Raw genomic sequence first — 27296 nt, forward strand, 5'->3', positions numbered from 1 at the left:
GCATTTCCCTCATTTGAGATTTGTCTCATGGGGTAGAATATTGGGGAGGAAGACTGCCATTTCGTCACATTATATCAATACATACTATCAATAGGATTTATCCCTGTTGATGTGAACCTTGATCACCTGGCTGAGGTATTAAGTTTGTCAGGTTTCTCTCCTGTAAAGTTACTCTTTTGTTCTGCTTTCTACACTGTACCTTTTAGAAGGAAGTCACTATGTGCAGCACATACTTAAAGAGTGGGAAGTCATACTTCCCCCATACATAATTATCTACATTACTCATGTAGATTTCTTGTGCATAGGTGATTGTCCTTCCCTCCTTCCATCCTTCCATCCTTCCTTCCTCCCTCCCTCCCTCCCTTCCTTCCTTCCCTTTCTTTTATTTAATCAGTAGTACTCAAGGGTTATTTTATACTTTCTGTTATAATCCAATGCAACTTTATTTTCCTGCCTATTTTTTTTTTTTGCAGCTTTGGGCATTGGGAGCTCTTTTAGTTGTCACCTGTGTCCCTTCCACATACATCCATTATTTTTTGTTTGCTTTTTAGCACTTATATACATTCTTACTTTCCTACAGTGCATGATGCTTCAGGTTCATCTTGTATATTTATTGCCCAACTTCTAGAATTAGCTATACCTCTAAGGAGCCCTGGTTCTTTTTATTGGGGTATTAGAAGCCAAGATCTGAGTGCTAGGTATACTAGTTGCTGCTGGGTTGTCTTTGATTCTAGGCCCTCTCAGGTGATAGAGGGAGGACAAATACATGTGGAGGGATGTATATATATACTTAAGTTTTACAAATACAATGGTAATATAGTTATAATATTTTGTCACTGTTTGCAATCCATCTTGGGAAGCCCCACATCCTAATTTTTAAAACATTTGCATGTATTAAGTTTTACTTGTGCTGTAAAGTTAGTTCTAATGGTTTTGATAAGTCCATTGTGCCACGTGTCCATCATTACAGTATCAGACGAAATAGTTTTACTCCCTGAAAAAAAAGCCCTTGAGCTTTACCTGTTAACTTCCTCATTCCCTAAACCCCTAGTATCCACTGATCTGTCTACTGAATTTATAACTTCGTCTCTTCTAAAATATCCTATAAATGGAATAAAATAGTATATAGACCTTTTACTTAGCAACATGCATTTAAGATTCATTCAAATTTTTGTATGGCTTGACAGTTCATTTCTTTTAAACACTAAATAGTATTCCATTGTTTGGGGGTCACCATAGTTTGTTTATCCTTTCATCTATTGAAGTATATTTTGATTACTTCCAGTTTTGTGTGATTATACATAAAGCTGCTATAAACATTCCTGTTCAGGTTTTTATTTAGAAATAAATTTTTAATTCAGTTGAAATACCTAGGAGTATACCTGATGTATCACTCAGTAAGAGTTGAGTTTTATAAGAAATTTTAATTGATTTAACCAAAATATTTACCAGAAAGTCCTATCAGTAATCTGTAAAACACTGTAAAGATATCCCTTGTTCGTTAGCAGGCAAAAACTATTGTAGAAAACCTAGAATAGAAAGCAATTAGTTGATATAGAGATGAACAGATGTACTTGTATGAGTTACAATGATCACACTGTAAATAGGAATTACCTTAATACGCTGTCAGATCTCCATGCCTTCAGGAAATGCTGCCCCAGAGGATTTTTTATCTTTCCTTTCTTCTGGTCAAAATGGGTCCTCCTGTTTCTAGTCTTTGAATATGTGTTTATGAACACTGTTCACCAAGTTGTCTCTACCATTGCTAGTCTGCCTATTTCTGCTTTTTGAAAGTTTATGCAAAAAAAAAAAAGAATGAATACAGGAGTGAGCATCTTGTAGTCAACAACCACCTATGGAGAACCTTCCTCTTTCAAGGCTGTAGTGAACACCCACCTAATGTCAGCCAAACTCACACTGTGTTTATTCTCTAGTAATGGTCCATCTCCCCTTTGGCAGTATGGATAACCACCAGCCAGTTTGTGAAGTGTTGCTTCTGTTTTCAAATACAGGTAGACATTTCACCAATCTAGTTCAATTACCTCAATCCCAGGCATTTGCCATGGGATCTGAGAAAATACTGAAATAGTATTTTTCCAAGCAGCTCAGTGTAAAAATTTGTGAACTTAGGAACCATCAGGTAGACATCATCCTTTCATGATACATATTAGAGAAACAGAAAAACTATGTTTCACATGTTGGATTTCTTAGTCTCTGGTCCTAGAAACACACTGAATCTCAGTTCCCATCTCTGGTTTCCATGATACTTCCATCTCTCCATATATGACAACTCAAAAAGGACCAGGTGGGGCGATACTATATTTCTTAGAAACAAAAATTTCCTAAGAAATATAAAATTGTCTGCTGGATGCTATGGGTGCCAGTGAAAAGGAGTCAGTCAAAGAAATTCTGGTCTATCAGAGTAGATGTAGAAGCGTCTTTCTTCTTGGCTATGTAAACAGTGTATAAAATGATAAGTATTTATGCCCACTCGGTGTGCAGTTTTCTCATTATACGAACCTAGAGAATACACTGTCACTCTTGTGTCTTCCTTATAAAAGATCCTGGCTCTTCAGGGCAAGGCATCGTATGGATGGATATTAATAATGTGTCGTGCGTATCTTCATAACATAATAAGAGGTTTTTTTTTCTTTTTTCTTTTACTGCCATTGACTGCTGCCCATATAAAAGCAATGAACCGAAATTTAAATCCTTGGGAAAGTTAGAACCGGAGTGGGATATGGGATATCCCTCTGCCTGGCTTGTAAAAGGGCCATGCATCTCCTTGAACTGGGAGAGAAAGAGACATTGAGAGAAGGAATATTCTGAGTTCAGTCCAAAAAAAAGACTCTTCATGCTGGGTGCAGTGTCTCTCTTCCACCCATTTATATTCTCAGATCCTGTTAATGGATGTAAGATAACCTACAGTCTTCTGTGCTTTCTTCTTTTTTAAAATTAGTATTAAAGAAAAACTAGATGATCAAGACAGAAAACAAAGGGCAAAATTCATTCCTGAGCATGTCTTTATTGTCTTTTTCTCACCTTGACAGCGTCATCTGAATAATGATAATCACCCCAGTATTTTTTTTTTTTTTTGTATTGCTATTCCTGTGTAATTATTAGGGCCACTGATACCATTCGGTGACAATGAAATAATATCAAACATCCCCCATTCATTTGTGTATAGGTAACAAGTTACAATGTCAAAGTTAAATGAAAAGAGAAGTGCCAGTATCCATCTTAAGAGCTGCTCTTATAGTGTCTCACAGCTCCAGTCAACATGACACAAGTGCACTGTGAGGGCCTTTTCAGGGACCACACAGCAAGGGAAATAAGACCATGTGATGTGAATCTGGCATCATCGCCACTGCTTGATGTAACACTAAAGGCATGGCTAAGTTAGACTTTTTCATAAGCGTAGACAGCAATTCTTATTTCTGTTCAGGCTTTTCTACATTTTGGCCTTTTCTTGTCCCCATACATATTTTTTAATTATGCACTGAAGTGTAATAGCCACACAGTAAAATGCATATACTATAAGGGCACAAGCTCACAGACCCAACAGATGTGTGATCAGCACCCAGATAAAAAAATCAGAAGAGTTCCAGCACTGCAAGATTCATTTTTGTGCTTCCTCCCAATATCCTCACTTCTGTAGGCATAGAGAAGTTTTGCCTGCTTTGTGCTTTATGCAGCTGGACTCATACACTGCTTTTGCTTTTGAGTCTGGTTTCTCTCAACACCCAAGCTTGAAACCAGGTCTACCAAGTTTACAAAGATTGGTGAATGAACCAGTGAATATATTGATTTTTATATTTACTTATCTCCTTTTTTTTTTTAATTTTTATTTATTTATTTATTTATTTATTTATTTATTTATTTATTTATTTATTTATTTATTTATTTATTTATTTATGGTTGTGTTGGGTCTTCGTTTCTGTGCGAGCGCTTTCTCTAGCTGTGGCAAGTGGGGGCCACTCTTCATTGCGGTGCGCGGGCCTCTCACTATCGCGGCCTCTCTTGTTGCGGAGCACAGGCTCCAGACGCGCAGGCTCAGTAATTGTGGCTCACGGGCCCAGCTGCTCCGCGGCATGTGGGATCCTCCCAGACCAGGGCTCGAACCCGTGTCCCCTGCATTAGCAGGCAGATTCTCAACCACTGCGCCACCAGGGAAGCCCTACTTATCTCCTTTTGATTCCTCTCCCCTCGTCCCCTCTTTTCTTTTGTATTCTGGAAAAGCTGGAGGCTGACTTTAATATTAGGTATGTTATTTGGGGTGACCTTTCATTGTGTGCCAAGCTCAAGGCAGCTAAGGGGGAACTTCCATGTCAAGGCCAGGGTTAGTTCTGCCAGTGGTAAATCTGCACCTGTGGGAAGTTTAAGTATCCCATCTACCTGAAAAAAATCTCACCTTATTCCTAACAGAAATTCGCTAATTAAAGCTACATTCATTCCAGTGAAAACAAAACTACTGTTCTGCCTCTACCACTTTATTTCATCTTTTTGTTTCAACCTCCATGTTTTTATTTTCTCCAAGGTTTTCAGCAAATCATTTAACAGACATGTAGTGAGCACCTGCATTTATAGACAGTGAAGTCACAGAGATCAAAGCTCTGTTTGCAGAGAGAAAGACCCAGTGGTGAAGAGTACATTCTCTGGAGTCAGCAGGGCTTGTTGCAAATTCCCACTAGTTTCCTTACAGCAACGAACCTGCCTTTAGCCCTTAGAAATGCACCTCCAGGATTATTGTCCAGTCTCAAATATGCCATTAGCCTACATGGAACTGTCATGTTAGAAAAAACTATTATAATTTTATTTATATAAATTGTCATTAAAAAAAAACTTTATCCTACATCCTGTATCACTTGCCATAAATAGAGAAGATAAGTGTCAGATAAATATATTAGATAAATATCATGAAAAATATACATACTATTAGATAAGTATAATGTGAGATATATATATAAATATATAAAAGTCATTAATTTTTGTATAGACACTGTTGCCTGCCAAAGGCTCTTATCCCCAAGCCTGGTATTCCTTACTATATAAAGGGACTTTGGCAAATATTACAAAGGTGTTAAACACCTACTGGCATAAAACTGAAATAATGTCTTCAGTATAATCTGAATGGTTAAAGGGAGAATGAAATGGATACACTACATCTGTCGCTATGGATTTGAAATTAATTGATGCTGATTCTTTGTATACCTAGAGTGCCCTGCTGGGATGCTTCTCATATTTTGGAAAGTGAACATGTTATGTAAAATGCAAGTTCACGTTTTGGTAAATGCCACACCAAGACACATGCCTTCAAAGGGCGCATAGTCTGTCAGGGAACATAACCTGCTTTCTTGAGGCTCGTGAAAGATGCGGAAAAACTATCATAGCAGAAACCATGATTACCTAGGCGGCCGAGGGATGCCAAGAGATACCTCTGGGAACTTGGCTTGCCTAAGATTTGCATGGCAGGGTATCAATTAAAATTTCATGTTTCCTCATGACTCAGAGGACCTGCTGCTGTTTCTTAAGATCTTTGGAAGTGACGAGAATGAGGCCCATGGAATCCCCTGCTCAGAAGACAAGTCATGTGAGCAGAGCAGAGGCTGTATTAGCAGGACCGTGTGGGCTCTGCTTAATAGCTTAAGGATTGATTCTTGCAAAATGGAAAATATGTCAGCATCATCTCTCCATTCCTAGGCCTAAGGAATCCAGTGTGTATAAGCAATTAGTGTCGTATTCAAATGAGCAAGCAGGTGGATGAATTTAAAGGTGTGTAATTGTTTTAAATATTGGATGGGAGCTTTTGCATTATGTCCATCAAGTAAAACACCTTTGATCTGAAGATATTTCAAAGTGTTGTGATTAAAGTGAGTTATTGCTGTGCTATCAGCAATGGCGATAAAGGCCATTTGGAAGCTCCCCTACCCCCAGCTGCAGGGACAAGGGCCATGTTGGATTTTGAAGGGATATTCTAACACATCAGACTTGGCATTTGCTTTGAACAGAAAAGATATGCCTGACTAATGCTAAGATTTCCCTGACTTTTTAGATATATCTGTAGCTCTTTAAGTTCTAAAGAGTGGGGGATGCTTAGAATGTGGGATTCAAGGTTAGGCTTAGGACGGTGTAAAGAGTATAAAAATGTGCTTCTTTGTGTCTGATTTAATGCTTTCTTGAAATGCTCAAAGATAAAAGCTCGAGCTTTGAAGCCAGACTGTTTGAATTGTGGATCTTCTCCTAACTACTGAATGACCATGAGGAGGGAATTTACCCTTCTGAATCTGAGTTTCTTCTTTTAAGAGGGATTTGAAAAGGAAAATTATATGAAAGGAAAAAATACTCTGCCTGACATGGAATATTTCAGTAAGTGTCAGTTTTGCCCAGGCTTTGAGGCATAGCTATGTGTTAGAAAGGTTACCCGGACTTCCTTTCTCAGTCAGCATGCTGCTTCTGAATTCTCTGAGCATGTACATAAAGTTGAGTCTTTATCTCTGATATTTTTGTTTATGATACATTTTCAGAATTAAGTTAATCTGTCCAAAACAAATAATTGATTATTCCATTAGCTTTACTTCAGACGATATCCTTACCCTTTGTTCCTGTGACCCCCCCTTTTATTATTTTCTAAATTCACCCTCCAAAATTAGCATCTTATTTCTGAGCTTTCCTCTGAGTTCCAGGCCTACAGCTCAGACTGTCCATGTGATATGTAAATGTGAGATTGAGGCACCTTGGTTAACAACAAGCACATTCAAGACTGAATGCATCTGTTAGTTATTGCTGTGTAACACTATTACCACAAATTTCATGGCTTTTAACAACACACATTATCTATGTTATGGTTCCTGTGGGTCACGACACATTCAGGAGGTCTGTGGATCCTCTTGCTTTAGAACCTCACAAGGCTGCAATAAAAGTTTCATCAGGGGCTGAGGTCTCATCTGAGACTTGATAAGCAAGACCTCAATTCCAAGATCTCATGGTTGTTGTAAGCATTCAGATCCTCGAGGGGCTCAGTTTCTTTGCTACCTGTGTCTGGTGGGCACCTTCCACTTCTTGTTACATAGATTTTCCAAATGGCAGCTCAGAATGTGGCAACTTGCTTCTTCACAGCCAGCAAAAGACAGTCTCGGCGTGGTAGACATCACAATCTCAGATAAAATCATCACATCCACGCAACCATATGCACCCGGTCACCTTTGCTGTATTTTGTTGGTTAGAAGCAAGTCCCCGGTCATATTTATTATTGATCTCCTCCGATCTGGTTCTATAGTAGCAAGAGTGATATTTCCAAAACATGGTTTTGAGCATGGTATTCCCTTACCACACATACTGGGTTGGCCAAAAAGTTCTTTCGGTTTTAAAGTAAAGACACATTTTTCATTTTCACCAAGAACTTTATTGAACAAAGTATTCACCGTTGTGTTCCACAGCTTCTGCCATTTTTCAGGCAACTTCATAATTCCATCCTCCCAAAACTTTTTATCTTTTTGAGCAAAGAACTGTTCCAGGTGCCTTTTACAGTCTTCCAGGGAATTGGAATTTTTTCCATTGAGAGAATTTTGTAAAGACCGAAATAAATGGAAATCCGAAGGTGTAATGTTTGGTGAATATGGTGGATGAATCAGAGCTTCCCGGCCAAGCTGTAAAAGTTTTTTTTTTCTTTTTTATAAATTTATTTATATATTTTTGGCTGCGTTGGGTCTTCATTGCTGCTCACGGGCTTTCTCTAGTTGTGGCGAGCGGGGGCTACTCTTCGTTGCGGTGTGCAGGCTTCTCATTGCAGTGGCTTCTCTTGTTGCAGAGCACGGGCTCTAGGCACGCGGGCTTCAGTAGTTGTGGCACACAGGCTTCTGTAGTTGTGGCTCGCAGGCTCTAGAACACAGTTTTAGTAGTTGTGGCGCACGGGCTTATTGCTCCGTGGCACGTGGGATCTTCCCCAACCAGGGCTTGAACCCATGTCCCCTGCATTGTCAGGTGGATTCTTAACCACTGCCCCACCAGGGTTGTCCGCTGTAACAGCTTTTGCCTGGTCATCAAAGAAACACGTGGTCTTGCGTTATCCTGATGGAAGATTATGCATTTTCTGTTGACTAATTCCAGATGCTTTTCGTCGAGTGCTGCTTTTAGTTGGTCTAATTGGGAGCAGTACTTGTTGGAATTAATCGTTTGGTTTTCCGGAAGGAGCTCATGATAGAGGACTCCCTTTCAATCCCACCATATGCACAACATCACCTTCTTTGGGTGAAGACCGACCTCTGGTGTGGTTGGAGGTGGTTCATTTCACTTGCCCCACGATCTCTTCCTTTGCACGTTATTGTACAGTGTTCACTTTTCATTGCCCACCACAATTTGTTTTAAAAACAGAACGTTTTCATTACGTGTAAGTAGAGAATCTCCTGTGGAAATACGGTCAGTAAGGTTTTTTCGCTTAGCTTATGTGGAAACCAAACATCAGAGCGATGAACATAACCAAGCTGGTACAAATGGTTTTCTACTCTTGATTTGGATATTTTGAGTATGTCAGCTATCTCCCACGTGGTATAACACTGATTGTTCTCAGTGAATGTCTCGATGTGATCGCTGTCAACTTCAACTGGTCTACCCGACCGTGGAGCATCATCCAGTGAGAAATCTCCAGCACGAAACTTCACAAACCACTTTTGACATGTTTGGTCAGTCACAGCACCTTCTCCATACACTGCCCAAATCTCTTTTTGCCTTTCAGTTGCGTTTTTACCTTTCTTGAAATAAGGAAGCACGATATGCCAAAAATGTTGCTTTTTTCTTCCATCTTCATTTTAAAATGGCTACACACAAATTCACCAGTTTTGATAAGTTTTTTTTAAAATGCACGCTGATATGACAGCTGTCACAATACAATCTGACAAAATAGTTTCAAATGAAGTTAAAGACAACTAAGCGCTACTAGAGCCGTCTTGCAGCAAAAAAACAAATGAACTTTTTGGCCAGCCCAATACTCGAGTGCTTTCCCGTTGCTCTGAGAAATAAATGTAGGTGGATTTGAGTCATTTTAAAATAAATAAGGGTCACCTTCTACTTTTCGACCACTGTGCCTTCTCTCACCATCCTACTTCAGGAAACTAGAATTCACTTGGACTTCTGCCTAGCCTCTGTACTGGTTGTCTGGATTCACTACTGCCCTGTTCTAATGCATCCTCTGATTACGACATGTTCCTACTTACTGAACTTCAGTGTTTCTCCACTGATGTTCAGATATAGATCAAAATTTATAACATGACTGATAATGTTCTGCACAATGTCACCATGCCAACGTCCCTATATTTTCAAGCTGTACTCTCTGCCTTACAGACCTGTTTTTTGTCCCTCAAGTATGAAGGCCTCAGAGTCTCCATACATGCCATTGATTTTGCCCAGAAGACTCTAATTCCTATTCATCCTTCCAGTCTCAGATTATCATCACTTTCTCCAAGTCTGTCTTTTCCTTCATACAAATTATCATTGATTGATTCATTCCCTGTGGAGCTCTCTGTGCTTGGCTGTAATACGCTCCCTTAAGATGGTGGAGCATGTGCTTCTATTGTTCACTGCTGTCCTCCAGTGCCCATCACAGGGCCAAACACACAGTGTCTCAGAAAATATGTATTAAACAAAAGGAAGAAAGTTACAAATGTAGAAAACAAACTTATGGTTACCAGGGAGTAAGGGGGGGGGAGGGATAAATTGGGAGATTGGGATTGACATATACACGCTACTATATATAAAATAGATAACTAGTAAGAACCTACTGTATAGCACAGGGAGCTCTACTCAATACTCTGTAATGACCTATATGGGAAAAGAATCTAAAAAAGAGTGTGTATATGTATATGTATATGTATAACTGATTCACTTTGCTGTACACCTGAAACTAACACATTGTAATTCAACTAAACTCCAGTAAAAATTTTTTAAAAAGTAAACAAAAGGGAGGTAGGGCTGAAATAACGTGCAGTGTTCTCTCAGAAGATTTCAATGGCAGTTAGGGAAACAGACAAAAGACCTTGATGCAATGAGATTAGGGGCATAGAGAGTTGCTTTTTCATGATCGGTGGTCCTGAACGGTGCAGTGGAAGAGACTGGGAGAGGTTCAGCAATGACGGAGGCACAGGACAGTTTGGGAGAATGATGACGAGTAGCTGGTGCAACTGATAGCAGTCAAAAAATGGTGAAATAAACTTCAGTGTCTTATAAAAACATGAGGCATTCTGGTGTTGGAATGTTATCAAGCTCTGTACTGCCTCTCAGATTGACAAGGCAGCTGATCCTGAAATGTGATAAAGAGGGAATTTCTTTTAGATGATATTGTGTCTTCGGTCTCCCTATACAAACCAAACTGATGTAGAAATGAGGAAAGTCCAGTTTAAGTGAAAAAATGCTCATGGCCTCCTTCATCTTTCCTTTTCCCTTTTGTTGCTCAAGTTTCTCCCTCGTATTTAAAATAAATTCCTCCTAAAACAGTAACATTCTTTCCCTTGATGATTCAATATAAATGAAGTTAATGTATTCATTATTACCTTTTAATTTTTGGTCATCAGAGGTAAGAGCATCATGAAAACCCTGGGAATAACAATTTAGTAGTCTTCTTTATTTTTGAGGAAACTCATTTGTGTAGGATTTAGACAATGAAATACGAGATTCTCTGTATCATCTTTTATTTTTCAGTGGCTTTAGAAACTTACGCAGGTCATGGGCGTGGATACATTAATCTTATTCAGATATAAGGATCAAAATCTTCAGGTGGTAACTTAGATAGCCTGTTATAAAATAGGATTTAATATATAACATGAGATATTCAGTGTAGAGTGAAATGGGCAGCAGAGAACATGGGGGCTCTCAAGATCTGTGGATCATGGAGACCCCTCATTAAACATGCAAATTTGGATATATTATGTCTCTTCCCTGCACATCCAATTTATTATTTTTAAAATGATACTCCTTTACTGTTATTTAGGAAACAGTAATGTACTTAAACAGTAAGTTTGATGTACCTGCAGCAATGACACTTAATAAGCATTCAATAACTGTTAATTAAGAAATAAAAAAAAAATAGCACGTACAAAATACCTGGGCTAGTGTCTTGCACATTGTAGATGCTCAGTAAATCAATACCATTAGCATCCTCATTATCAACATCATTATCATTATCATTGCTACTATTCTGAGCCAACACTGCGCTGTGCAATTTCATCTGACTTAATGTCCACACAAATCTAACAGGCAGGTTTTTTTGTTTTTGTTTTGTATAAAGAAAATGCAGTAAAGCAATTGGCTAAGAGTCTCAGCAAATATGCAGTGACTCTCTTCATTCTTACCCACAAACACTTTAACTAAAACATGATTCTGTACCTCCAGATGAAGCATACCATTGTTATTTACTATCTATATGTTGTTATCAAAATCACAAATGCTTTTAAGGTATGGCTTTATTCACTTCTTAATATCCCCAGACTAAAGCCTTTGTAGTGATGTTGAAATACCTTAAACGAGGGGAAGAAGACTGAAACCCTTCTTCAACTTAGGCATCACTTATTCAAGGTGCTCCTTGAGACATGTTTTTCAGAATACCTTCCCTAGGGAGAGAAAATGGAATTCATTTCTCCGTCTTCCATCCATCACTGATAAGCAGAGTAAGTATCCAAAGAGAAGCTCACATTGGTCTAACATATGACTAGATGGCCAGCTCTGTGAAGACAGGACCTTTGCTCACACATGTTTGGCATGGTGTTTTCATGAATGATTTACACACAGCAAGCAAGCCCTGATGCATGTTTTTGTTTACATGTAATTTTTTCAACTGTGACCAAAAAAAAAAACCCAACAACCTTGTAACAGTGTGATTCTAGTCTCCTTTCTTCATAGTTTGTAACTTACTGTTTATGAATTGCAGGTGAATGCAATTTCCAAAAATATTTCTGTTTACCCTTGAAAGGAGCAAAAGTCTTTAATATTTTATCGCTCTTGCACAAATTTATTCTCTCTCTCCCTCTCTCTCACACACACGCATTCCCTTTCTCTTCATTCTCTCATCTCTATATGTTGCAGTATATGTGTGTTTGTCTGTGGATTTGTGTAATATATACTGTCTGAGTTGGAGAGAAAATGCTTCTTTCTTTCCAAATCAAAGAGAAAAATGTGTAGAGTCTGGGACGACAGCAAAAATAGCTGGCTTGCCTCACAGTCTCTCTACTCTGAAATATAAATTCTATCCTGAAGGGAATTCTCTTTTCTGTGTAGAGTAGTTTTCTGTCCATACATACACAGATAGTGAAATATGTGCAAATTCTAAAGTCTTCATAGGGACATGTGAGATCATTAATTTTGTATTATCTTGGCAAAAATGGGGGTGAGAAATTATTTATATTGTGGGCTCTGATTCAAGGCAATTCAAGTTCAGAAGGATTGAGTTTCAGCAAATGCCTAGGAAGCCTCTTTCTTTGTTTCTTTCTTTTCTTTTCTTTTCTTTTCTTTTTTTTTTTTTTTAAGAATTCCACATTCCCCATTTACTTCCTCATGAGTTTGTCAGTTCCAACCATAATGTACAGCATCAGGTTGTCTTGTGCTAAGAAGATGATGCAATTATTTCTTTGTAATGGTGCTTAAAGTAATTGTGTCTGATTTCAATAGGTTTTATAGATGTAGTGGTGTCTAAAAAGCATCCTCATCCTGGTGACAGAGAAAGAAGTTAAAATGCAAGGGAACTGACACCTAATGTGTAAATATATTTACCACAGTTATCTTTATAGATGTCTTAATGTTTGCATGAGATTTTCATATGTTTTTGGATGGGGTTGTATATCTTCGTTATGCTGTTGGTTTTCCATGATAGTGCCTGCCGTAAAGTGGGTAAAGCAGGTAAGTAAATTAGACTCAGATTTAGCGACTTGCTTTAAGTCTGTCTGTTCCAGCTCTTATTATCTATAAGCCCCACATATACTGATCCCTATGCCAAATGTGCTGTCCATGTGCTTTCCACTAAATCTAGGATAATGCTTGGATCAGAATTAAAAGGGAAGGGGACAGACACAAATGGAATGTTGAAATTAACATGTTCTTGGTGGTCGATTGGTAGATATTTATTTAATGAAGAGAAAGGAGAACATCTTAGCTGTGAGAACATACACGTAGGAGGATTCTTTTTCATGATCCATACCTCATAATCTCTGCTTCTTCTTTTGTCCCTCAAACAAGCATGTAGAGAAAAATAAGCTAAGCCCAAGTAAGCAGAGGGCGTTGTTTCCTTGATAATGGATTAAAGCATGCTTAGAGCCCATTTTGAAGGTTATTTGAAAACTGTCATACAAGCAAAATATTCATGGCTCTTGGTCATTCTAAAGCCTTGAAGTGTATGGGCTCTTCGCATAGTGAATGGGGAGCAAATAGGTGACATCAGGAACCTGGAGTCTTCAAAACTAATGTGGGAGATAGGGAAGCAGCAATTGCCAGCTATTAAGGGATTTGAGAAATTATGTACCTAAAAATTTATGCTTATTTAGTTCTTGTTCAAAATTTTGCAAAGGATGTAATTTTTTTTGAATTTTATTTTATTTTATTTTATTTTTATACAGCAGTTCTTATTAGTTATCCATTTTATACACATCAGTGTATACATGTCAATCCCAATCTCCCAATTCATCACACCACAACCACCCGCCCCTGCCACTTTCCCCCTTGGTGTCCATACGTTTGTTCTCTACATCTGTGTCTCAATTTCTGCCCTGCAAACAGGTACATCTGTACAATTTTTCTAAGTTCCACATATATGCGTTAATATACAATATTTGTTTTTCTCTTTCTGACTTACTTCACTCTGTATGACAGTCTCTAGGTCCATCCATGTCTCTACAAATGACCCAGTTTCATTCCTTTTTATGGCTGAGTAATATTCCACTGTATATATGTACCACATCTTCTTTATCCATTCGTCTGTTGCTGGGCATTTAGGTTGCTTCCATGACCTGGCTTTTGTAAATAGTGCTGCAGTGAACATTGGGGTGCATGTGTCTTTTTGAATTATGGTATTCTCAGGGTATATGCCCAGTGGTGGGATTGCTGGGTCATATGGTAATTCTATTTTTAGTTTTTTAAAGAACCTTCATACTGTTCTCCGTAGTGGCTGTATCAATTGACATTCCCACCAACAGTGCAAGCGGGTTCCCTTTTCTCCACACCCTCTCCAGCATTTGTTGTTTGTAGATTTTCTGATGATGCCCATTCTGACTGGTGTGAGGTGGTACCTCATTGTGGTTCTGATTTGCATTTCTCTAATAATTAGTGATGTTGAGCAGCTTTTCATGTGCTCCTTGGCCATCTGTATGTCTTCTTTGGAGAAATGTCTGTCTAGGTCTTTTGCCCAGTTTTGGATTGGGTTGTTTGTTTTTTTGAGATTGAGCTCCATGAACTGCTTGTATATTTTGGAGATTAATCCTTTGTCAGTTGCTTCATTTGCAAATATTTTCTCCCATTCTGAGGGTTGTCTTTTCGTCTTGTTTATGGTTTCCTTTGCTGTGCAAAAGCTTTGAAGTTTCATTAGGTCCCATTTGTTTATTTTTGTTTTTATTTCCATTACTCTAGGAGGTGGATCAAAAAAGGTCTTGCTGTGATTTATGTCAAAGAGTGTTCTGCCTATGTTTTCCTCTAAGAGTTTTATAGTGTCTGGTCTTACATTTATGTCTTTAATCCATTTTGAGTTTATTTTTGTGTATGGTGTTAGGGAGTGTTCTAATTTCATTCTTTTACATGTAACTGTCCAGTTTTCCCAGCACCACTTATTGAAGAGACTGTCTTTTCTCCATTGTATATCCTTGCCTCCTTCATCATGGATTAGTTGACCATAGGTGTGTGGGTTTATCACTGGACTTTCTATCCTGTTCCATTGATCTATATTTCTGTTTTTGTGGCAATACCATATTGTCTTGATTACTGTAGCTTTGTACTATAGTCTGAAGTCAGGGACCCTGATTCCTCCAGCTCCCTTCTTTTCCTCAAGATTGCTTTGGCTATTCGGGGTCTTTTGTGTCTCCATACAAATTTTAAGATTTTTTGCTCTAGTTCTGTAAAAAATGTCATTGGTAATTTGATAGGGATTGTATTGAATCTGTAGATTGCTTTGGGTAGCATAGTCATTTTGACAGTATTGATTCTTTCAATCCAAGGACATGGTATATCTCTCCATCTGTTTGTGACATCTTTGATTTCTTTCATCAGTGTCTTATATTTTTCTGAATACTGGTCTTTTACCTCCTTAGGTAGGTTTATTCCTAGGTATTTTATTCTTTTTGTTGCAATGGTGAATGGGATTTTTTGTTTCCTTAATTTCTCTTTCTGATCTTTCATTGTTAGTGTATAGGAATGCAAGAGATTTCTGTGTGTTAATTTTGTATCCTGCAACTTTACCAGATTCATTGATTAGCTCTAGTAGTGTTCTGGTGGCATCTTTAGAATTCTCTATGTATAGTATCATGTCATCTGCAAACAATGGCAGTTTTATTTCTTCTTTTACAATTTGTATTCCTTTTATTTCTTTTTCTTCTCTGATTGCCATGGCTAAGACTTCCAAAACTATTGGATACTAGGGGCGAGAGTGGACATCCTTGTCTTGTTCCTGACCTTAGAGGAAATGCTTTCACTTTTTCACCACTGAGAATGATCTTTGCTATGGGTTTGTCATATATGGCCTTTATTATGTTGAGTTAGGTTACCTCTATGCCTACTTTCTGGATAATTTTTATCATAAATGAGTGTTGAATTTTGTCAAAAGCTTTTTCTGCATCTATTGAGATGATCATATTGTTTTTATTCTTCAATTTGTTAATATGGTGTATCGCATAGATTGATCTGCATATATTGAAGAATCCTTGCATCCCTGGGATAAATCCCACTTGATCATGGTGCATGATCCTTTTAATGTGTTGCTGGATTCTGTTTACTAGTACTTTGTTGAGGATATTTGTATCTATATTCATCAGTGATATTGGTCTGTAATTTTGCTTTCTTTTTTATCTAGTACCTTTGTCTGGTTTTGGTATCAGGGTGATGGTGGCCTTGTAGAATGAGTTTGGGAGTGTTCCTTTCTCTGCAATTTTTTGGAAGAGTTTGAGAAGGATAGGTGTTAGCTCTTCTCTAAATGTTTGATAAAATTCACCTGTGATGCCATCTGGTCCTGGACTTTTGTTTGTTGGAAGATTTTTAATCACAGTTTCAATTGCATTACTTGTGACTGGCCTGTTCATATTTTCTATTTCTTACTAGTTCACTCTTGGACGGTTGTGCTTTTCTAAGAGTTTGTCCATTTCTTCACATTTAAGGTAATTATCAATATGTATGTTCCTATTACCATTTTCTTAATTGTTACGGATTGGTTTTTGTAGGTCCTTTTCTTCTCTTGTTTGTGTTCCCCACTCAGAGAAGTTCCTTTAGCATTTGTTGTAGAGCTGGTTTGGTGGTGCTGAATTCTCTTAGCTTTTGCTTGTCTGTAAAGCTTTTGATTTCTCCGTCGAATCTGAATGAGATCCTTGCAGGGTAGAGTAATCTTGGTTGTAGTTTCTTCCCTTTCATCACTTTAAATATATCGTGCCACTCCCTTCTGGCTTGTAGAGTTTCTGCTGAGAAATCAAGTGTTAACCATATGGGGGTTCCCTTGTATGTTATTTGCTGTTTTTCCCTTGTTGCTTGTAATAATTTGTCTTTCTCTTTAATTTTTGTCAGTTTCATTACTTTGTGTCTGGGCATGTTTATCCTTGGGTTTATCCTGCCTGGGACTCTATGCACTTCCTGGAATTGGGTGGCCATTTCCTTTCCCATGTTAAGGACGTTTCCGACTGTAATCTCTTCAAATATTTTCTTGGGTCCTTTCTCTCTCTCCTCTCCTTCTGGGACCCCTATAATGCGAATGTTGTTGCGTTTAATGTTGTCCCAGAGGTCTCTTAGGTTGTCTTCATTTCTTTTCATTCTATTTTCTTTATTCTGTTCTGTGGCAGTGAATTCCACCATTCTGTCTTCCAGGTCACTTATCCATTCTTCTGCCTCAGTTATTCTGCTGTTGATTCCTTGTAGTGTGTTTTTCATTTCAGTTATTGTATTGTTCATCTCTGTTTGTTTGCTCTTTAATTCTTCTAGGTCTTTGTCAAACATTTCTTGCATCTTCTCGATCTTTGCCTCCATTGTTTTTCCGAGGTCCTGGATCATCTTCACTATCATTATTCCGAATTCTTTTTCTGGCAGGTTGCCTATCTCCACTTCATTTAGCTGTTTTTCTGGGTTTTTTTCTTGTTCCTTCATCTGGTACATATTCCTCTGCCTTTTCATTTTGTCTATCTTTCTGTGAATGTGGTTTTCATTCCACAGGCTGCAGGATTGTAGTTCTTCTTGCTTCTGCTGTCTGCCCTCTGGTGGATGAGGCTATCTAAGAGACTTGTGCAAGCTTCCTGATAGGAGGGACAGGTGGTGGGTAGAGCTGGGTGTTGCCCTGCTGGGCAGAGCTCAGTAAAACTTTAATCTGCTTGTCTGCTGATGGGTGGAGCTGAGTTCCCTCCCTGTTGGTTTTTTGGCCTGAGGTGACCCAGCACTGGAGCCTACAGTCTCTTTGTTGGGGCTAATGGCAGACTCTGGGAGGGCTCACGCCAAGGCGTACTTCCCAGAACTTCCGCTGCCAGTGTCCTTGTCCCCGCGGTGAGCCACAGCCACCCCCTGCCTCTACAGGAGATCCTCCAACACTAGCAGGTAGGTCTGGTTCAGTCTCCTATGGGGTCACTGCTCCTTCCCCTGGGTCCCGATACGCACACTACTTTGTGTGTGCCCTCCAAGAGTGGAGTCTCTGTTTCCCCCAGTCCTGTCAAAGTCCTGCAATCAAATCCCACTAGCGTTCAAAGTCTGATTCTCTGGGAATTCCTCCTCCTGTTGCCGGACCCCAGGTTGGGAAGCCTGACGTGGAGCTCAGAACCTCCACTCCAGTGGGTGGACTTCTGTGGTATAATTGTTCTCCAGTTTGTGAGTCACCCACCCAGCGGTCATGGGATTTGATTTTATTGTGATTGTGCCCCTCCTACCATCTCATTGTGGCTTCTCCTTTGTCTTTGGATGTGGGGTATCTTTTTTGATGAGTTCCAGTGTCCTCCTGTCGATGATTGTTCAGCAGTTACTTGTGATTCCGGTGCTTTTGAAAGAGGGAGTGAGCACACGTCCTTCTACTCCACCATCCTGAACCAGTCTTACAAAGGGTGTAATTTTAATGACTATACTTAGATCTGTTACAATATATTAATTTTGGAGAAATAAAAAGTAGGATTAGTATGAAAACTATACTGCATCCCATATTTCTTACTTTACCATCCTAAAGAAAAATGAGTTATTCTGGTCATGACACCCTACCTTTTGGTGGTAAGCCACTATCATTACTGGAAACCATTGGGTAAAAATAGGGACATTTATGAGTTATATCCTTACTAACACTACACTAAAAATGTAACACATAATAAAAGGTTAAAAAGCACACCTAGATGTATTTCCAGCATCTTGAGCAGCAGTACTTTCTGTACAACCTTCAAACACAAAGAGGTAAAGGGAATTTTTCAGTCTACTTTTCCATAAAATTAGAAACTTCATAATTGTCTTACCTTACTCAGAAGGTTGTAAAGTTATAAAAAGAAGCTAACACATTATATAACACATTATCTTAGTGGCTTTTTTTTTTTTTTTTTTTTTTTTAGGTCAAAGATACCTATGTTGATCTGGTATAATAGTACAGTTACTGTTCACTTAATACATTGGTTTCCTAATTTGAGTGGGCATCAGCAGGACCTGGAGGACTGGTTAAAATATAATTTTTCAGCCTCACTCACAGAGTCTATGATTCAGTAGGCCTGGAGTGGAGCCAAGAATTTACATGTCTAACAGGTTCTTAGAGGAGACCGATGCTGCTGGCATGGAGACCACACTTTGAGAACTGCCTGCTTAGTGGATGACTAGAGTGCCATATTTCCTTACTTGGAGTTCACTCCACTTGGCGTCTCTACCTGGTAGGGTGCCAAGAGATTCTGAAAACAAAATACGAGAGGCATGACATATCTTTGTGAGGTGTTACCAGAACCTTTGTAAAGCTATTTAATATTTTAAAGAAATAACATTGAGGAGCTTCCCTGGTGGTACAGTGGATAAGAATCTACCTGCCAATGTCGGGGACACAGGTTCAATCCCTGGTCCAGGAAGATCCCACATGCCGCGGAGCAAGTAAGCCCGTGAGCCACAACTACTGAGCCTGCACTGTACAGCCCGTGAGCCACAACTACTGAAGCCCGTGCGCCTAGAGCCCATGCTCCACAACAAGAGAAGCCACTGCAATGAGAAACCCGCACACCGCAACAAAGACCCAACACAGCCAAAAATAAATACATTTTAAAAAAAATAAAATAAAAAGAGAAAAAAGAAATAACATTGGTATATTAGGGAATGAAATGCAGAAACTGTATGATACATTCTGAGAAAAACGCAAGACCTCAAAGTAGTTCCAAGTTTATAACTGTCTGCTACCTATGAAAGCTGTCACCTGATGTGGCTGCCTAACTTTAGGCCTAGAGATTTTCAGACATGTCCAATCAAATATTCTAAAATTAGGGGCTCCACAAGGGTAAGTGCTGTATTTATTTACCTAATATTGAATCCCTAGGCTCTAAGTTCAAGTCTGGCAAGAATGGAACCTCAACAATCTGTGTGGTCCTAGGCAAGATTTCTTCTGTTTTAATCTGTGTCTAGTTGCTGCTTTAGGAAAAAAAGAACAATGATGAAAGCACTTCACTGGGGAAATAATTTTCTCAGTTGGGCATTTTGTATTAATTCAAGACAATGTTTGAAAGTCTTTACCAAATACAATAAATGCAGGGAGAGCTTACGGTGAACCACACAACTATTTAATAACAGTGAGTAGGCAAGTGGATGTGTACCATTGTATATGAAATTCTTTGTATGTGGAACCTGGGAATTTCATGTTGAACCAGTTCACAGTGTGCTTCTTCATTAGGTGGCCTGTGTGGTTTACAATTCAGAAAATACTGCTACAGAGGTTTTTGATTCCTTTCAGCAACAATGCCAGCCTGTGGGATATGCTAGCAAATAAAGGCAGGGTGAAAAATTCAGCCTGCCCCAGGCTTGTGTAGGTAAATTAAAAATCTGCTTGACACTTGTGCTTGTCTAAATAACTAATCTTTTTATTATTTATATAATATTAGCCACTGTTTGCATTATTTATTTCCATTAGTAAAAACAAATATTCATACAAGCTACACTGTAATTATAGAGAGAGCATTAGAAGTGTCCTGATGCCTTAGCACTACAGAAAAATTACAACATATAGGTTTAAATACTTACAAAAGTGAAGTTTAAGCTGTTATCTTTCACAATTCTCTAGGCTCTCCTGGATGTTTTTCACAGTGTTTGACCCCCGTCTGTCCCAAATTGTACCTGACAGCTCTTTAGAATGCAGGTGCTAATTAACTTCTTAACACTTTGTACTGTCCTAAAAGCCCAGCCTTCTCACTTCTGGGTCTCCTAAGGTGTCTCTTTGACTAAAAAGAGGTGTGTTTCCACAGTGAGTATGTATTACTTTTATAATTAAAAACTTGAAGCAACATATAACTTTTTAAAAGTGTGTAAGCCTCCCTTCTTCTTCCTGACTCACAAATAGCACTCTTCCAGGGACCTGTGTGTGATGAAGTATATTCCTTGCCCCCTCCTCTGAGATTGCAGGGGTAAGACCTCGGGATCTCTTTGCATTTTAAACTCAGCTTCTCAGGGGATTCTGGTTCTGATTCACTCTGAGCAGGGTTCTTTTCACGTTGAACACACTGCTCCGTTTTCTGACATACTGCACTTTTTTGATAGTTTCAAAATATGTCCTGTGAGTCTCTCCATGTTCTATTCTCAAATAGCTGCTGCGTTGTTTCTTTTAGTCATACAGGAGCAATATTGTTTACTACATAGTACATAGCACATAGCACTTAGCATACTACAGTATTGCACAGTGCATGCAGTTTGCTATTAGTTAGAACCAGTTTCTGACTGCAGGTCCCACACCTGTCAGTTATGGGAACCCAGGCCACCTACCTAAACATTTTAGTTTTTCCTTCATTTTCTTTTCTTTTCTCTTCTCTTCTTTCTTTCTTTTTTAAAAAAATAGGGGCTTCCCTGGTGGCGCAGTGGTTAAGAATCTGCCTGCCAATGCAGGGGACACGGGTTCGAGCCCTGGTCTGGGAAGATCCCACATGCCGCGGAGCGACTAAGCCCGTGAGCCACAACTACTGAGCCTGCGCGTCTGGAGCCTGTGCTCTGCAACGGCAGAGCCCGCGACGGTGAGAGGCCCGCGCACCGCGATGAAGAGTGGCCCCCGCTCGCCGCAACTGGAGAAAGCCCTCGCACAGAAACGATAACCCAACACAGCCAAAAATAAATATAAATAAATAAATAAATTTATTTAAAAAAATAAATAAAAATCTATTTATTTATTTATTTTTGGCTGTGTTGGGTCTTCGTTGCTGCGCACGGGCTTTCTCTAGTTGCGGCGAGCGGGGGCTGCTCTTCGTTGCGGTGTGCGGGCTTCTCATTGCGGTGGCTTCTCTTGTTGCGGAGCACAGGCTCTAGGTGCGCGGGCTTCAGTAGCTGTGGCACACCAGCTCAGTAGTTGTGGCTCGAGGGCTCTAGAGTGCAGGCTCAGTAGTTGTGGCGCACAGGCTTAGTTGCTCCGTGGCATGTGGGATCTTCCCAGACCAGGGCTTGAACCCATGTCCCCTGCACTGGCAGGCGGATTCTTAACCACTGTGCCACCAGGGAAGTCCCTCTTTCTTTCTTTTTTTTAACAGTCATTATTTTCTCTTATTTTCCTTTGGTTGTTTGAATTTTGTGTATCCTATTTTATCTTCAGGGTTTTTAAAAAACTTTTAATTTTTACTATTATTATAACTATTACTAATGATATTCTAAATGTTTTAAAATAAATATTTATTTGTTCTATCAGAGGGTAACAATAAAAATGTTTGCTCATATTTTGAATTCTTTCTTTAGAATAACGCAAGAGATGAAATTACTAAGTCAAACGTTTTGAGTATATCTATATGTATTTCTATCTGTCTATCAATCTCCTATCTATCTGTCTATCTATCTATCTATCTATCTAATTTGTTTTGTTTTCCTGGCTGTACCAAACTAACTATTGGGGTGCTTGCTATTACAAAATTATTCTAGTTCTGTGAAAAATGCCATTAGTGATTTGATAGGGATTGCATTGAATCTGTAGATTGCCTTGAGGAATCAATTTTGACAATATTGATTCTTCTTATCCAAGAACACGGTATATCTTTCCATCTGTTTGTATGGTCTTCAGTTTCTTTCATCAGCATATTATATTTTTCAGAGTACAGGCCTTTTGCCTCCTTTGGTAGGTTTATTCAAGGACCTACTGTATAGCACAGGGAACTATATCCAAGGTCTTGTAATGACCTATAATGGAAAAGAATCTGAAAAAGAATAGATATAGAATCACTTTGCTGTATACCTGAAACTAACACAACATTTTAAATCAACTGTACTTCAACAAATAAATAAATAAAACTATTCTAAAAATATCCAGGTAGAAAACTCATCTGTAATTGAGTAGATGAACTAATTAAAAACAAACATTTATTGGGTACCTATCTACTCCTATCCTTTTTTAGGAATCTAAATGTGCTTTAAATCTAATTTTTAAGGGTTTATGTGAGGTCTAAAGGATATAATTAAATCAATCTGGGCCAGAAACATGGTGGTTCCTTTATATTTGATGGTAATTATCAGTATCTAATTAAAAGAAAAGATTAATATTTGAAAGTAAAACAGTCAGTTGACAGTGGATTTTTTGAAGGAGGCTAAAGTGATGTGGACCTCTCTAAAAATTTGTGGATTTTTCCCCTTTATGCTTTTTCTTTAATGGAGCATCATGTGTGAAGTCTGTATTTAAAGATTCTCCTGATTCCTAATTATTTGCTTGAGAAATCTGGAGAACTGCTAAAGGTATCTTCACTTCCTGTATGAAATACTGTTTTGAAAATATTTCTCTGGAGAATTTAAAAACAAGAAAAACCCAGATTCCACTCTTTTTTAGACATATCCCAGTGCTCCTCATTTCACACATTTATACTCAAACATGTACAAAATCTTTTCTCCCACATTTTTCTTTCTGCCTGGAGAACAGCTGTAAAGATATTAATTGTGCTTCAGTTATAAATGGGTTGCCAAAAGGGACAGAACGGGTTGTGTATCTCATCAGCATGCCCTGTATGGTATAAATAATGAGACAGGAACTTGGTAAATTGGAAATTTGTGATAAAAACGAGATGTGATATTATGAAGTCCCACCAGTTCCTTCTTCTGGGTACATTGATTTTTTAAGGCATTCTGCAAGACTGCTAAATCAATGATTGTCACAAAATGTTGGTTAAGAGGGCTCTATTACAGGGGTCAACTACAAATTAGCCCAAAGGGTAAACACAAAGGTAGTATAAATGTTAAAGAGAAAAAGGCTGGAGATGTTGTAAAATGTAGTTGGAAAGGCACAGCTGTTGAAAAACATATACAGTAATTTCTCTTATTCCACCTAAGGTTATTAAATGTGGTAACTAGGAAGAAGTGAAAAGAGTGGAAATGTAAGTGAATTGAACTTTATTTTATCATTTCCGTTATTTTTTAAATGAACCTGGAATTTTCTTTGATGGGTCCCCAAATTCTCTGTGTCTTTCAAATCTGCTATTTTTTGTTTTTACTTTTTGTTAGAACCTAGTAAAGTTACTTTTCCCAGCATGGTATCATGATTAAAATTTAAACAAATCCAAGAAAATATTGATATTTCCAAATGTGTTATACAAATAAATTGATGCACAGTAAATTGTTTTCTAAATAAAACCCAAATTTGGACAAGGTCTTACCTTAGTGTGATCAATATTTAGGAATGGAATAAAAAAACCTCACACAGCTCCACACACACATATGTCATTCATTTCTGATGGCAAAGTCAATATATTTGTAAATCACAGAATACCCTTGAAGTTGAACTACCTGCCCTGTCTCATATCAGGGAAGGTTTCATTGACACACCTCCAACTTGCCATCCATCTTTCCCAGCAGTAGGACTTGGAGTCAATCTCCTCTGTACACACACCTGGAACCTACCCTAAGTTACAGCCTATGCAAAGACGTTTCTTTCCATGCCTCTCCCTGGTTAGGCTGTGAATCCCCCAAAGGCCAGGAAGGAACCGTATTCATTTTTGATACCCCAGGGCCAAGCACAGATGATATACAGCAATCAATAAATATCTATAGAATGAGAAGAAGGGACTAAGAAAGGGAGAGTAAAGAGAAAGAAGGTTACAAAGACAATCTAAAGAAAAGATGAGATAAAATACTAATTCACTTTTCCTGTTAAGCTACTTAAAAGTGTGGTCCACGTCAGATTCATCAGTATATCTTCAGGGCTAAAAGTGTAATCACTCGTAGTCTGTCTATCTCATCCTCTCTTCCTCTTTGTGGGTTTCTATCCTCCCACTTTAAAAAAAACCCTCAAGATGTTGGCAGATCCTTGATCATTTTTTGTAAATTCGGTGCCTAGTCTTTCATGTATTCTTTTGGTTTCGCTGAGATTTTAATTAAGGCAAGTAGACTTTCCAATATATTTTTTTCCCCAACTCTTTCCAAGCAAGCAGGTGCCAAGGTCTCACTATGTTCTTCTAGTTCCTATGCTCTGCTTGTTTTATATGGCCACACTTAACTTCTTCCTATACAGCTGTAGAAGTCCCTTTCCTCTCCCACGTCTTTTAGGATGAACTGGGGGAAAGAAAACAGACTCTTAACTGGCATCCAGGAATCCCTGTATCCAGGAATGAGCTAATAGCACCAGAGATGCAAAAGATAGGGTTGGGAATTGACATGGATCAACTTGGATTTTGAATCCAATGATTAATTTTCTTTGAGGTGAGGTCCCTTTGCCAAGGCTAATTTTCCAATAACAGCCCTCGTGTTTTTGATTATTTGTCAGGGTTATAAATGTGTGAATTCCTTAGTTATATAGTTAGGTTTCAGACATATGACTATTTATGGTAAGATGCTGGAACTCCAGAGTTGAACTCTTGGAGTTTGAGGGGAAAATGAAACAGTTCGAACAGTGTTTCTCCACTTGTGGACTATATGTCTTAATACATTCATTAATTAATTTATTTATTTATTTATTTTTGGCTGTGTTGGGTCTTCGTTTCTGTGCGAGGGCTTTCTCTAGTTGCGGCAAGCGGGGGCCACTCTTCATCGCGGTGCACGGGCCTCTCACTGTCGCGGCCTCTCTTGTTGCGGAGCACGGGCACCAGACGCGCAGGCTCAGTAGTTGTGGCTCACGGGCCTAGTTGCTCTGCGGCATGTGGGATCTTCCCAGACCAGGGCTCAAACCCGTGTCCCCTGCATTGGCAGGCAGATTCTCAACCACTGCACCACCAGGGAAGCCCCTGTCTTAATACATTTATTTAGCTTCTTTGAGCCTGTTTTCCCATCTAAAAATGAAGATAACAGTTTCAGCTTAATAGATATACTTGGAGGATACAAATGAATAAGGAAAGATAAAAGGACCTCGCGTAGTATGTAGGACATAGTTGGAGACAATTAATGGTATCACTGTCTCTGTCCCAGCCAGAATTTGGGATTAGGACCAAGTGATATCTCTCCCTTTCCATACTGAAAGTGTCTGCTTTTATGATAGGTAAAATTTAATTTAAAATACACTAATACCAAAGTACAAATGATGTATGCCTCTCTTTTTCTTTTTAGTAGAGTAGAAATGTTGTCTTTGGATCAGATAGAACTGGACTTGAATGCCAGCTTCTTAAATTATAACTTAGAACTTGGTTATAAAAGATGGTGGTAAACAACAAACATTTATTTCTCACCATTCTGGAGGCCTGGAAGTCCAAGATCAAGGTGTCGGCAGATCTGGCGTCTGGTGAGAACCTGCTTCCTGGTTTGCAGATAGCCATCTTCTTGCCATGTCCTCACATAGTAGAGAGCAGAGAGAGAGAAGCAAAGTGTCTTTTTCCTCTTCTTCTAAGTGCACTAATCCCACTCTGAGGGCTTTATCCTCATGAACTAATTACCTCCCAGACGTTCCATCTCCTAATACTATCCCACTGAGGATTAGGAATTCAACATATGAATGGGAGAGGGCACAAAAAAGTAGTCCATAGTACCCTGTTTGTGAATTTTTATAAGGATTAAGGAGCTTCCCTATGTAATGTCAGTGGAACATCTAGCAAGGAGTGGCTCAGATTCAAGAAATGCTATCTCTGCTTATTTTCTCCAGTTTAAGTAGAATTTCCTTAAGCACATACTAGCAAGATGGGCAGAAAGTACTTATTCTTGTGGATCATAGGAAACTCCAGAGGGATTTACTCATCACAGAAAAAGGTCCACTAGACTTCAAGCTCTATCAGCAGGAAGGAGAGTCCAGCTCTTCTCCACCCTCTATCACCAACCCATCCCTGGCCATTGCTACCACCCTCTACTATCAAATGATTTTGTTAATGCATGCTCTCATGGAACCTCCTAGTCCAGTTCTCTGCTAGACCTGTGCTTGCCCTGGGTGGAAGGTAGCCTTGTGACTATTTATACACTCCATGATAAGCTTGGCTTTGATGCCCAGTTTTCAGATTTGGGCTCTTACTGATCAGCCTTCATGGATGTGACTGCAGCCATCCTTGGTACAGGCTTGTGAAACCTAGACAGGCTCCAACCTATCACCTGTGGAACCTACCATCTTTATCGTTCTTCCTAGTCCCTGGGAAGGTCTTTACTCCTGGTAAAAACACTTTCCACCCTCTAAACACCTCCCCACCCAATAATGTCTTCAGTCCATCATTTCTTCTATAGGAAATTTTCACAACCTTATATAAGGGTTTGATATCATACTAGCTTTTGTTTACGGCCACAAAAGTAGGCTTCTCTTGAGGAAGACAAGATCATGACTACTCTCAAGCGGAACAAAAATCTCTACTGTTTCTTCACTAACAACCTAAAGTATGAAAATGAGACAAAAAAATAGAAATAACACCGATTTAAAATATCAGTGGATTAATCTGCTGTATTAATTTCTGAATATGTCTTCCTAAAGAAAATAACCATTCATTCATTTATTCATTTATTCACTTAGTACATATTTATATGCAAGGCACTTTCTGAGATGCTAGAGAGAAAGATAAGGACATTGAGCCATGTTTTCT

The 27296-nt window shown here is 38.8% G+C and overlaps 1 protein-coding gene across 4 annotated transcripts in view; it reads left to right on the plus strand.

Moving 5' to 3' along the window:
• CDH8 (cadherin 8) overlaps positions 1-27296 on the plus strand; it is a 370300-nt gene that overhangs the window by 142229 nt on the left and 200775 nt on the right. The gene's annotated exons all lie outside the window — the stretch shown is intronic.

Source organism: Eschrichtius robustus, chromosome 19 (assembly GCF_028021215.1).
Source record: "Eschrichtius robustus isolate mEscRob2 chromosome 19, mEscRob2.pri, whole genome shotgun sequence".
Taxonomy (NCBI): domain Eukaryota; kingdom Metazoa; phylum Chordata; class Mammalia; order Artiodactyla; family Eschrichtiidae; genus Eschrichtius; species Eschrichtius robustus.